Raw genomic sequence first — 11,423 nt, forward strand, 5'->3', positions numbered from 1 at the left:
TAAATTAAATAAAAACTTTATAACATTTCTAAAAAAATCTAAATATATTTCTATCAGGCATCGCAGCCTGGTTTAGTCTGTGGTCTATTAGCCAGTTCTCATCTTAGGCTAATATAGAGAGGCCGTTACATCTTTAAATTGAAACACAACTGGTTTCTATTTTGCATGGTAAATACATACTTCAAGAAAAAATAAAATTTGTGATATATTGTGGTACGGCGGGTGTCATAGTTATAAAAATTGGACATTTTATACATACAAATTTTCGTTATTATAACAAATTGTCTTAAAATGCTTATAAAAAAACCGAGCTCATGTATCTCTATTATTTTTAAATAGCTATAGTAAAAACTTAACATGTTAATCATCTGTATTATTAATCGTTTACATTTGTACAAGCTAAATTTAAAACTATATTTTTATAATGAATTATGTGTTTTTGCTTGAAAACATACAATAAAGGTAACCCATCGTACCAAATACTTTACAATATTTTTGTCCATAAAAGTAATTGTACTGTAAAATAAAAACCATTTTAACATCAACTCGTTATATAAAACGATATAGGGAACGGCCTCTCTATGATATTACTCTATGGTTCTCATACGACCAACTATGGTCTATGGTACATGGTTCTTACAGGGAAATACATGACCATTAAAAATATTGGGATTGATTATGTTATATTTATATCACATATACAATGTATAACTGATTCACTTTATGTAAGCCTGGGTTATCTTTATTAGTTGATTTATTACCTATACAAAAATAGTACTTTGTAAAACGCACAATATAATATTATATATTTTTTCAGTATACATCAATTATTTCGTGACACTTGTTTTATTAAAAGTAGCCAGGTTACAATAATTATTACTATACATTTTTTGTTAGTAAAAATGTTTTGGCAAACGGTGAAAATGTAGAGTGTAATAAACATAAAAGTGAGATGATTTTTTACGTCCACAAGGCCCGGGGAAAATTATGAGAATTGTATGTGTCAAATGAAAAGGATGCCAAACAACTCAAATCTTGAAGTTTCAATTTTTATATTTGAAAAAAAGAACCATGGTTCATCTTTTTAAACAAAAAACAATCATAAATAAACGGTACATGTTTCTTAGTCATTCTAAGGACCTGTATTTCATAATTTGGAGTAATACACCTATGGGGAATTTTAATAAATTAACTAAAATAGTTTTTCTTCGTTTAAATATAATATAATATCATCCAAATTTGAACTTCAAATGCTTAAAAGAAAAATTGTGCGTATGCGTCTCTAATATTTTGAATTATCTGTAATAGCATATATCATAGCATATATCATAGCATATATTATAGCATATATCTTTCCTATTTCGAATTTGAGTTAAGTACAGTACTGAGTACTGCTCCAGTCACGCTAGTACTTTTGTAAATGATTATTCTGTTGTCAACACAATATTAGAGATAAATTACAAAATATAAATAAAACAGGTGCCGTTGAGATAGTCTTTTCTTATATGAACAAAATTTAAAAACTGTCCAAGAACTTTCACTTTTTTGCATATTGACTTTGGATGATCCTGTTCTATATTATAGCTTTGTAACAAATCCAAAATTTGTTGGACTACTGTATGTTTTCGAGCACATTATATTGATTTTTTTTTGTTTATTTAGTTTTTAGGACATTTTATGATTTTAATGTCATATTTCAAAAAAAATCTGGGTGAAGTTTGAAATATATTGGTTTTACAATACCTAATGCTTTTTTTTCTTAATGCAACGTCTGCAGGCTTAAATATATATTTTTGTGCGTGGAATTAACTTTTATCACAAGAAAGTTTGGTATTTCATTTAAAAATAAGTTATTTATTCACTTTCAACAAACTATTTCCTCTTAACTAATCAATGATATATATTCAATTTATAATACGATAATTAGGACAATTATCAGTACAAATGTTGAAAAAAATATTTAATACCAGAACTTCAAACAGGTGATCGTACAAGTGATAACAATTATATGTGGTAATAATAATTGTTGACGACGCATGCTACTCTAAAAATATGTATTGATCAACAATATTGCTAGATAATAATTTATTAATATATAAATCGAGAATTTTTTTTGCAGTTTTAAAACATCTGGATTAGGTTACTCCATGTCAGAAGAGAACACTGGTCTTTCGGTCATTAGAAAAACATTAACATCTAGAAGAGTCTAAAAAAATCATTGTTCCTTAGTACCTACTTATGTGGTTAAATATAAATTAAGTACAGCAATTAATTATGTTAGTAAAACTGTACTTATATATCATTGTTGGTTTCACATCAAACACCTTCAGACTAAAATAAATACTTTGATGATATTGGTATAAGACGCGTACAGCTGCCTTTTACAGTTTACTGGAACTCCATAATATTATCATTACATCCCAAGATAATGATAATATTATGGAGTTTGATAATGATCAGAAAATCTGATCGAGCAGCTGAACTAAATAATATATTAATTAGTAGTACACTAATTGTATATAATTTTAGATAATTAAATAGATACAAATTTCAGAAAAATGCCGGAAAACATTACAACGGACATGGCGTCTATATTGTGTAAATGTTAATTAGCACACGGCCGTGTACAGTTATAGTCAACAATTAAAATACTGTAAACGACGTAGGTACAGCATAGTCTGACTATAAAATATAATATGTTAATGAAGACACGTTCTGCCGTGACAATGAAAACGCAAATAACCAAAATTTAATATAAGAATGACACTGTACCTACGCAATAATAGAAGTGTATTATAAACGCTTACAAAATAGTTACTATTGTCGGTTAGGTATATAATATTATTAAATAACATTGGCAACAAGCCGACTGTTACGAAAACTATATTGTTTCCCCCGAATTCTGGTAATATAAACTTGGTATGTGACGTTTGATTTTCTTTCTTATTATTTTTGCCCTTTTTCTCGGTTGTTTTGTCACGGATTGTAAATTTGGTTTACGGTGATGTCTTGTCCAGTTAAGATTCTTCTGATTCTCCGGCAGTTTTTTTTTAATCATTGTAAGATAAATAGGTATTGACGAACTTTGATATGTTAATAAATATTATGGCGTTAACTTGCGTTTTTATATTATAATCGAGCTCTTTTTGGGACCTTCAAATACGAAAATATTTTATCGTTTATCAATAATTCTCACACTGCTTTTCACACTACAATCATCACCATCGTTATCATTTCTGTTATTAAAGTGAATAATTGAAACGTGGCAATTCAGTTTTTTTTCTTTTCTAGTATACAAAATGCCCAAGATAATATCATTGCTGACATTTTTTGAGATCATAATATTATTGTATACAATCTGATAAAAAATATATAAAAATCAGTGGCGTAGCCAGCCAGCCAAAAATAAATATGTTTTATAGAAAACAGATAGGTATATCATATTAATATTCAACACTTGTTCCAGTCGTAGGTACTAATTACTGCAATTTATTATTATAATATTATATCAATGTATTATTTTACACGTCATTAGGATATGACAACATAATATCATACAATTACTATAAATATTCCATTACAATATTATGGTGAATTATTGCTCGACATTATACCTATACTATATTATGTAAAACTACAAGGTTCGTGATTAAAATTTCAAAATCTCATTTGCAGAACTGCTCGCGTACTTAAAACAATATACGGGTGTATTATTGAGTTTGTTTTTACGAATGAATAATCAATTTAACCCCACGCAAAAGCATTCGAAAGTATTGACATTCGTTTTCGACAATTTCATGACACGGCGCGTGCAATAAAGTGAAAATGTGTTAACGTTTCAAGTGTTTACAACCATAGACCATAGGTAGGTAATAATGGTTTATATTACCTACTACAACAGCCTTCGTGCATATCATATTGTTATTATAATATTGGTAATGATTTATGAGATTGTATTATTGTTGTTATTGTTAGATATTAACGCACGCAACAAAACCTCGAAACCGATAAACCGATCATTACTTGGGCTAGACGTATGTTTTTATTTTGACGATTACCACGAATAAATTATGGTATACCTAACATGATATTATGATTCGTAAGGTGCTTAGAGCCTATGACCAAAATATAGTTACGCTAGATTTTCATTAATTAAATGGCACGTGCGTCATAACTTTTAGCTTTAGGGGCAAGGATGAACAAAACACATAAAACAAAATTAATATAGGATACACGACAATATATATTATATAATATATACGAGAAGAGTTTCACAACAATTAAAAATGCAAATCACGGTGTACTAGGTAAATAAATAGTTTTCATTGGACATAACTATTACAGACACGGAATTCTGGTAGGTAAACACTAGCAACCTGTGCCTATATAATATGGTTTGACTTAAAATACGAATCACTTGTTTTAAAAGTTATTGCATAATATTATGATCGTTTTAATAATTGTGACATAGAAACTCTACACAGTATAGATGACTTTAGTAAATATTATACAGGGGTTAAAGTGGGAAGGGGGATTGGGGATGCAGGGGGACTCAGTGCCCTTACCTCGGACGGTGGTTAAAAAGCGTCCCCTTTAATAAATTAGGATCAACATTATTCGGGGTTAAAAGTGGGATGAGTTTGCTAAGAAAATCACTGTACCTATATACACTACATATTATACATTATACAATATATATAAAATTATAATATGGAAATATTAGTCCCGCTGGAATTTTTTCCACTTTAAGTCCTGATATTATAACGTTTAGGGCCATAAAAATGCTTTGAATTTCTACTTCAGCATCATCTAAGAAGTTAGTACTTATTGAGGGGGGGAGGGTGTCAAAAGTAAAAATATTCCAAAACGGTTTTTGAAAAACGGTGGGGAAAATCGAGATTTTTTTGCAAAACTAGTTTTTGAAAAACTTGATTTTAGTTTTTGGTGTAACTTAACAACAAGAACCATAAAATATTTTGCATCAAAGATCTCATTTTCACATTTATATAAATAAGTAGATACCTATATTAATTTATCTATCTAAGTATGACAGTAATTACATATTATAAATATATATATAAATTACATAACTATACAGGATCTAAAATTTTCATTTTATTTATGTGGAGAAAGTAATATTCCACGTCAAAACGCGTTAGTAGTATTGTCATCTACGTAAATATGTTGAACGTAATTTGATAATGAAATTCAAACAATTTCAATGGAAATCGATTTTTTCCCAGGTCATTTAGATTTCAAATTTCAATGTTCATAATGACACCTTTCGTGCAACTCACATAATATTTATATAAGCACGGGAGTGACGTTTGCTTATTTCTGATGATGAGGGTGGCGGTGAAAAACTTTAGGAGAAAACAAATGTCTGATGGAACATTGAAATCACTGGAATGCTGTCAATTATTTTAGTTAAGAATGTCTCAAAGTTTACTGTCGTCAATAATTCAGAAAATAATAATTATAGAGTTCTTTCGATTACAGTTATTATTTTTTCATTAAGACACAAAAACGCCTTGCATTATACATAAGATCACATAATATTGACCAGATTTAACCACACCCAACTCGAGTAATCGCTGTACAAGGGACCATAATATTAATGTAATATGTATAGCGTTTAAATTAATTAAGAATTTTAAATTTCAGATAGGTAGGTAAATTACTTTAATTTAGAATTAAATTGATCAGCATGGTAGGTTAGGCTATTAAGATGATTGCTTTTATTCGGAATATTTGAGCATGTGTGTCATTACGTATGCACCTAGAATATTATATTAACTATTGAGGTAAAATAAATTTATAATACCTAACGTGAATGGAGTGTTTTATCGAGAAAAACATTATGAAAACATTGTTTTAATGATTTTTAAGTCGCGTTTGGTATATATTATTATAAATTTATATATAAGTTTCAAGCTATTTAGACGTTTTTGTAAGGTCAGATTTAATACATTTACATTGGTATTATCATTATTTGTATTGAACGGTTGAAAGCAATGTATCAACGTCCAAAAACTCCAAAACACTTAAACTTATTTATGTGATCTTGAAATCATCAAATTAAATAAAGCGGTAAATTTGCTTTTTATGTAAATTGCGTCCAACATGTAAATTCCCTCTAACTATATTATAATATACTTTAATATATTATCGTAAATGAATAAATTATATGGTCGGTAATAATCCGTAGAGACACGGTTAAGGTGTAAGCGATACGAGTTTTAGTCTTCTGGATATTTTGTGTTCGTTTGTCGGCAATTTTTTGATTAAAAATAATTTAGAACGGTATTTGAACATACCTATTATAATATTATAATATAATGTAATTGTTAACATACATAATATTACGATTTTAAGATTGTATTATATGACATCTTTATTATATAGGTATAGGTACCTACATATTTGTTATCAACATAAATCATAGTGTTAATTGATAACTCATTATGTCTTACCTGCAACGGTTATTAAGTTAAACTAATTTAAATATCACAAGGTAATTAATATTATAATAGGGGCGGTAATAATTAATTCGTAATAATCCTGTGGGTAAATCTGTACCTGGTTTTCAGTTATATAAATTAACAAACTACATTTAACAATAATGAACAATCTATTATGATGACGTAACACGGACATATTTTGTTGTCTTTGTCTTACAAGTGCATAACATAGTAAATTTACGCTCGGCAGATTACGTTTAACTTCGTTCGTTGAATCAACATGTTATAAAACTTGATAGTAAAAAAATTACCTTAGTTTTGATGTTGGTTTTTTACGATAGTTCAAAATAATGTTTAGCTAGTTTTGTGTATACATAATATAGCGCAATGATCTTAACTATACCAAACTATCGTAAAAAACCCACAAACAAATACAGAAATGTTCTTATCATCAAGTTTCACAATTTGTCGATTCACTCTCATTTTTAAAGTAGCACGTCAGCTAAACGTGATCTGCTGACCTTATATTTTGAATGTTACCCACTTGTAAGACAGATACAACAGATGTCCGCATATAACGTCATGTTAAGACAAAAAGAAAAATATTACATATTAGTTTGTAGTTAATTTCGATTTTTCTATAAAATTATTAACACAACAATATTTTAAATTGCTAATATTTGATCTGTTTTAATCACCTAACTCTAAAGCTGAGAAAGTCATCAACATTATACATTCGATACTCACGTCTCAACCTATTTACTCATACCTATTATTATACCTATATAATGCAAGTATTCTACGTTTCTACTCAATGTCTTAATGATATTCAATAATTAATAATATTATAAGTATGCCCCTTAATGTGATACTGATTCTGAATATATATCTTAAACCGTTGTAATTTGTTTAACAATTATTGTGTGTGTACAATAATATCGGATAGATAAGCTAAAAGTTTTAATTTCCTACATTAAAATATTTTATACTCGTTTATTCTATCTCAAAGTCAAAATATATCTATGTGTGCACGTATGCTTAATAGGTTGATAGGTCGAGCAAGGCAATATCAATCACTCAAATTTTTATCTCAGCGTTTAATCTTTAAGGTACCTTCGAATTTTCTCTGAACCTTCCGAGAAAAAGGATATTTAAGCCTTAGACTTTCATAACTTTGGAAATATTGTTCTTTCGTGTTTGGTTGAAATATTTTCTAATGTTATCTGAAGTGTCTGTGAAAAAGTGTTAATTTTTTTTATTCAAACACGTACATTATGGTCGAAGTGTTAACGGACCCACTTACCTGGTCTATATAGTGTTACATTATACTCGGTAGTCCGACGACTATAATTATCGTTTCACGTATATTATAATATTGAAATCTTAATAAATATTGTTATTTTCACTAACGATTATTGTTGGTTGATTATTATTTATTATTATACATCTCACCTCGTGGATAGTTAGCATCAGAATATATTTGTTCGAGGGCCTCTCGTAAATTAGTTCTAGGCCTCTTCCCGATTTTTCACGATACCCAGTCGCATACAACAACAACAACAACAATAATAATAATTCACATAACATTATAGTATATTCTATTGTAGGGTTCCCACTAGTTTGTCGACGACGACAATAATGAACCAGTCACCGCCCGTGGTCCGTACCAAAAGTGCGGCTGCAGTAATTTAAGACAGACGCGTCGTCGGTGACAAACAATAATAATAAACAATAATTCCATCGACCCTCCGACAACATAATAAGATACGTCGACACGACGACAAACTCGTGGACCGGTGTGGGTACAGAGGTATGTGGGTTGTTGTATACCGTATCTATACCAGCTATAAGCATTCTACTGCAGTTGCTGTAATGTCATACTTGATGGGTGGTTTTTTTTTGTATATTATTATTATACTTCGGTATTTTTCGAACGAGTTTTGGTGAATTCGCATGGTCAATAAATTGGGCAATTACCGTGCAGTAAATTATAATAATACCATGTCCAATTATAAAATCAGTCGCGAAGACTAAGCACCCGTCATCACAGTAGGTATATGTATAATATTACTATTTAGGTATGTTAATAATATGCTATTACTTATGTGATACATAGGTATTACTGTACTAGACCCCACCTAGACTATAATAATATAAAATTGGACGTGGCTCTCGACGTATCGTGATACACAATAATTTCAGTATTTTATTTTATATTATATCGGCATCGTTTTCGTTATTACTTTTTTTTTTATTATTATAATTCATAAATATTAATACATTGCATTTTTAAATAAGAACTTGAAATACAATTTTAAATATTTTAGAATATCGTTTACTTTTATAGATAAATGATTTCTTAAAAATATTTTTTTACACCGGTCTGGTGAACATAAAATAATTTACATCAATAATGTTTTTGAATGTAATAAACAATGCAATATACTATAATATACAACTACAATACAAAGCATATATAAGTGCACAATGCGTATTATGACAATGACAATGCTTAATAGTACTCAATCACTTTGTTCGTTCAAATGGTCGTTAAGTTGGTTTTTAATTAGCCGTTAATCGCCGCCGATGACGAATACTCAAGACAAACTACGAACAATTATCATTCGTCATCGATACCAGAGTAGGGCGTAGTCTGGGGCGGATCTATGAATGAAAATAGGAGGAGGCTAGATCAAAAATATTCACCTATGACCTATATAATACGTTATATCATGAATCAAATACTCATAGTTATAAACGGTGATTGGTACACGATGAACATGTACAGTATATTATTGTAGTGAATAGGTACCTACTGTTACAAACCAAATGATTACACCTTATTAGTTTTTTTTTTTACTTACTAACTTATAAACGAGAAAGGCATCTTTTAAATATAGTACCTGCATCTGCCCCTGGGCGTAGTTTGCACATCATTCAGTTTCGAACCGGTTGGCACAAAAATACTAAAAAAACAGAAATACTTATACATAATAAGTACCTAAATCTTATTAGCCGAAACTCGTCAAATAGTCATAGATACCTCAAATTAGATTAGAAGACTTAAGTAGTTAAGTCCCCTTCCACTATATATTATTGACAAAAAAAGATGTGAGAGACCATGTCCTCATGCTCCCTCAAAAGTTTATCAAAATAAAAGTAAAAATAATTGTATTTTAGTATATTATAAATATTTTAAAATTAGTAAAATATGGCATTTTTCTGTAAATTAATTCAAAATATTATCAGGGTCTATACTACTGAATACATATCAGTGGACGGTAGTCTATGCAGTGAAGTATCTACGGGGGATCATATCTCCCTCCGCAGACCAAATTTTGCAAGCAATACAATACATGTATTATAATTATATTAATATAAGTAATTGAAAAAAATCTAGATACGCTACTGAGCCTATGTATAGAATAGATAGAGAAGAAAACAATGCTGGCCTAAGGGTCAAGTGTTGACCTTATCCAAGTTTGTAACACGTGTAACTAATAAAACGGTAACATTTAGCTGTACTGATGGGTAGGTCTAGCGATTCAAAGCTACAATAATTATTTGAAAATATTAGGAAATAAGAATGGTTAGAAACTACAAAATGTATTTCGTAGTAACGTTTAATGTATGACTGTTTTTATTACTTAATGATACCACTTATGACTAGAGCGCAGATTTTTATGCACTGAAAGCTGTCAAAATATGCCATATATTATTATGCAGTTAAAATCGTGAAAACATGCATCGAAAATGTAAGAAAAAAAATCGTGAAAATTGTGGAATATGGTAAAGAGTTCACAATAAAACAATTTATGAATTAATGACTCAAAAACAATTAAAAACAAAATATAAACAACTTATAATAATAATTATAGGTATTTAATAAAAAACAAAATATAATTTTTGATTTTAAAATGTATAATTTAATATTATTAAAATTATAATTTATAATCGCTTGGTGCCTACAGTATTTTTTATTAAATTGTATTGTTAACAAAATATTATTTTATACATTTTTAATACGAAAAAAAAATTGGTATTAACTTTAAATTAATTCAATTCGTAAAGAATACGGTCAAAAACCCCGAAAATGTGAAAGAAAAAACATGCAATTGGATAAAAATCCACTCCTTAGTTATGAACTAGGTACCATAAATACAATATCACTAAAACGATAAGTCAAATATATTTTAGATTCCGAGTGTAACGTAGCGAATGATGTGTCTTTTTTGTGCCTTTTTTGTAGAAAAATGCTCTGATCATCAAACTTTGATAGAAGTTTCTGGTAGAAAAGTGGATCTAGTTGATAATTTAGGGATTTCAAAGTCGAAAAATGTAGTATTTTTCAAAATAAACCGGAAAAATATGTCATTTTAGATCGTGTGACATACACGTCAGCACGCTACTCGATATTTTCTACTTCAAAGAAAATGTATGAGTCATAACTTATAAGTATTATGTATTAATAAATAATTTATTGTATACCTATAGTGGGAATTAGGTAATGTTTACATTTTATTCGTTTCTACGGTGATAAGCAAAGCATTAGACGAAATTGGTTGGATAAATAATGTAGGTACCTAGCACCAAAACATATTATTTATGTTTAAAAAAAATACTAACATTTGTTAAAATGTTAATATTTTTGTTAATGTTAAAATAATTGTTTTGTAGCCTGGTTACCAAAAAGTTAGACCAACTTCACTTATATAATCTTCAATTATTTATTTTTTTTAAAAAATTATTTTTACAAAATTATTTTAACAAATTGTTGGTTTCTAAACGTTTCGTTTATAGCTATATAAACAAACAAAATGTAAAAATTATCTAATTCTCTAGATATGGGTATATACAATTAATTTTTACTTATTTATGATTTATAATTTTTTTTCCTAAGTGGAAAATATTGATTAGTGTGTTACGTTTATGTCACACGATCACCACATTATATAAAACGAC

The sequence above is a fragment of the Metopolophium dirhodum genome, chromosome 1, assembly GCF_019925205.1.
Source record: "Metopolophium dirhodum isolate CAU chromosome 1, ASM1992520v1, whole genome shotgun sequence".
In the NCBI taxonomy this organism is placed as follows: domain Eukaryota; kingdom Metazoa; phylum Arthropoda; class Insecta; order Hemiptera; family Aphididae; genus Metopolophium; species Metopolophium dirhodum.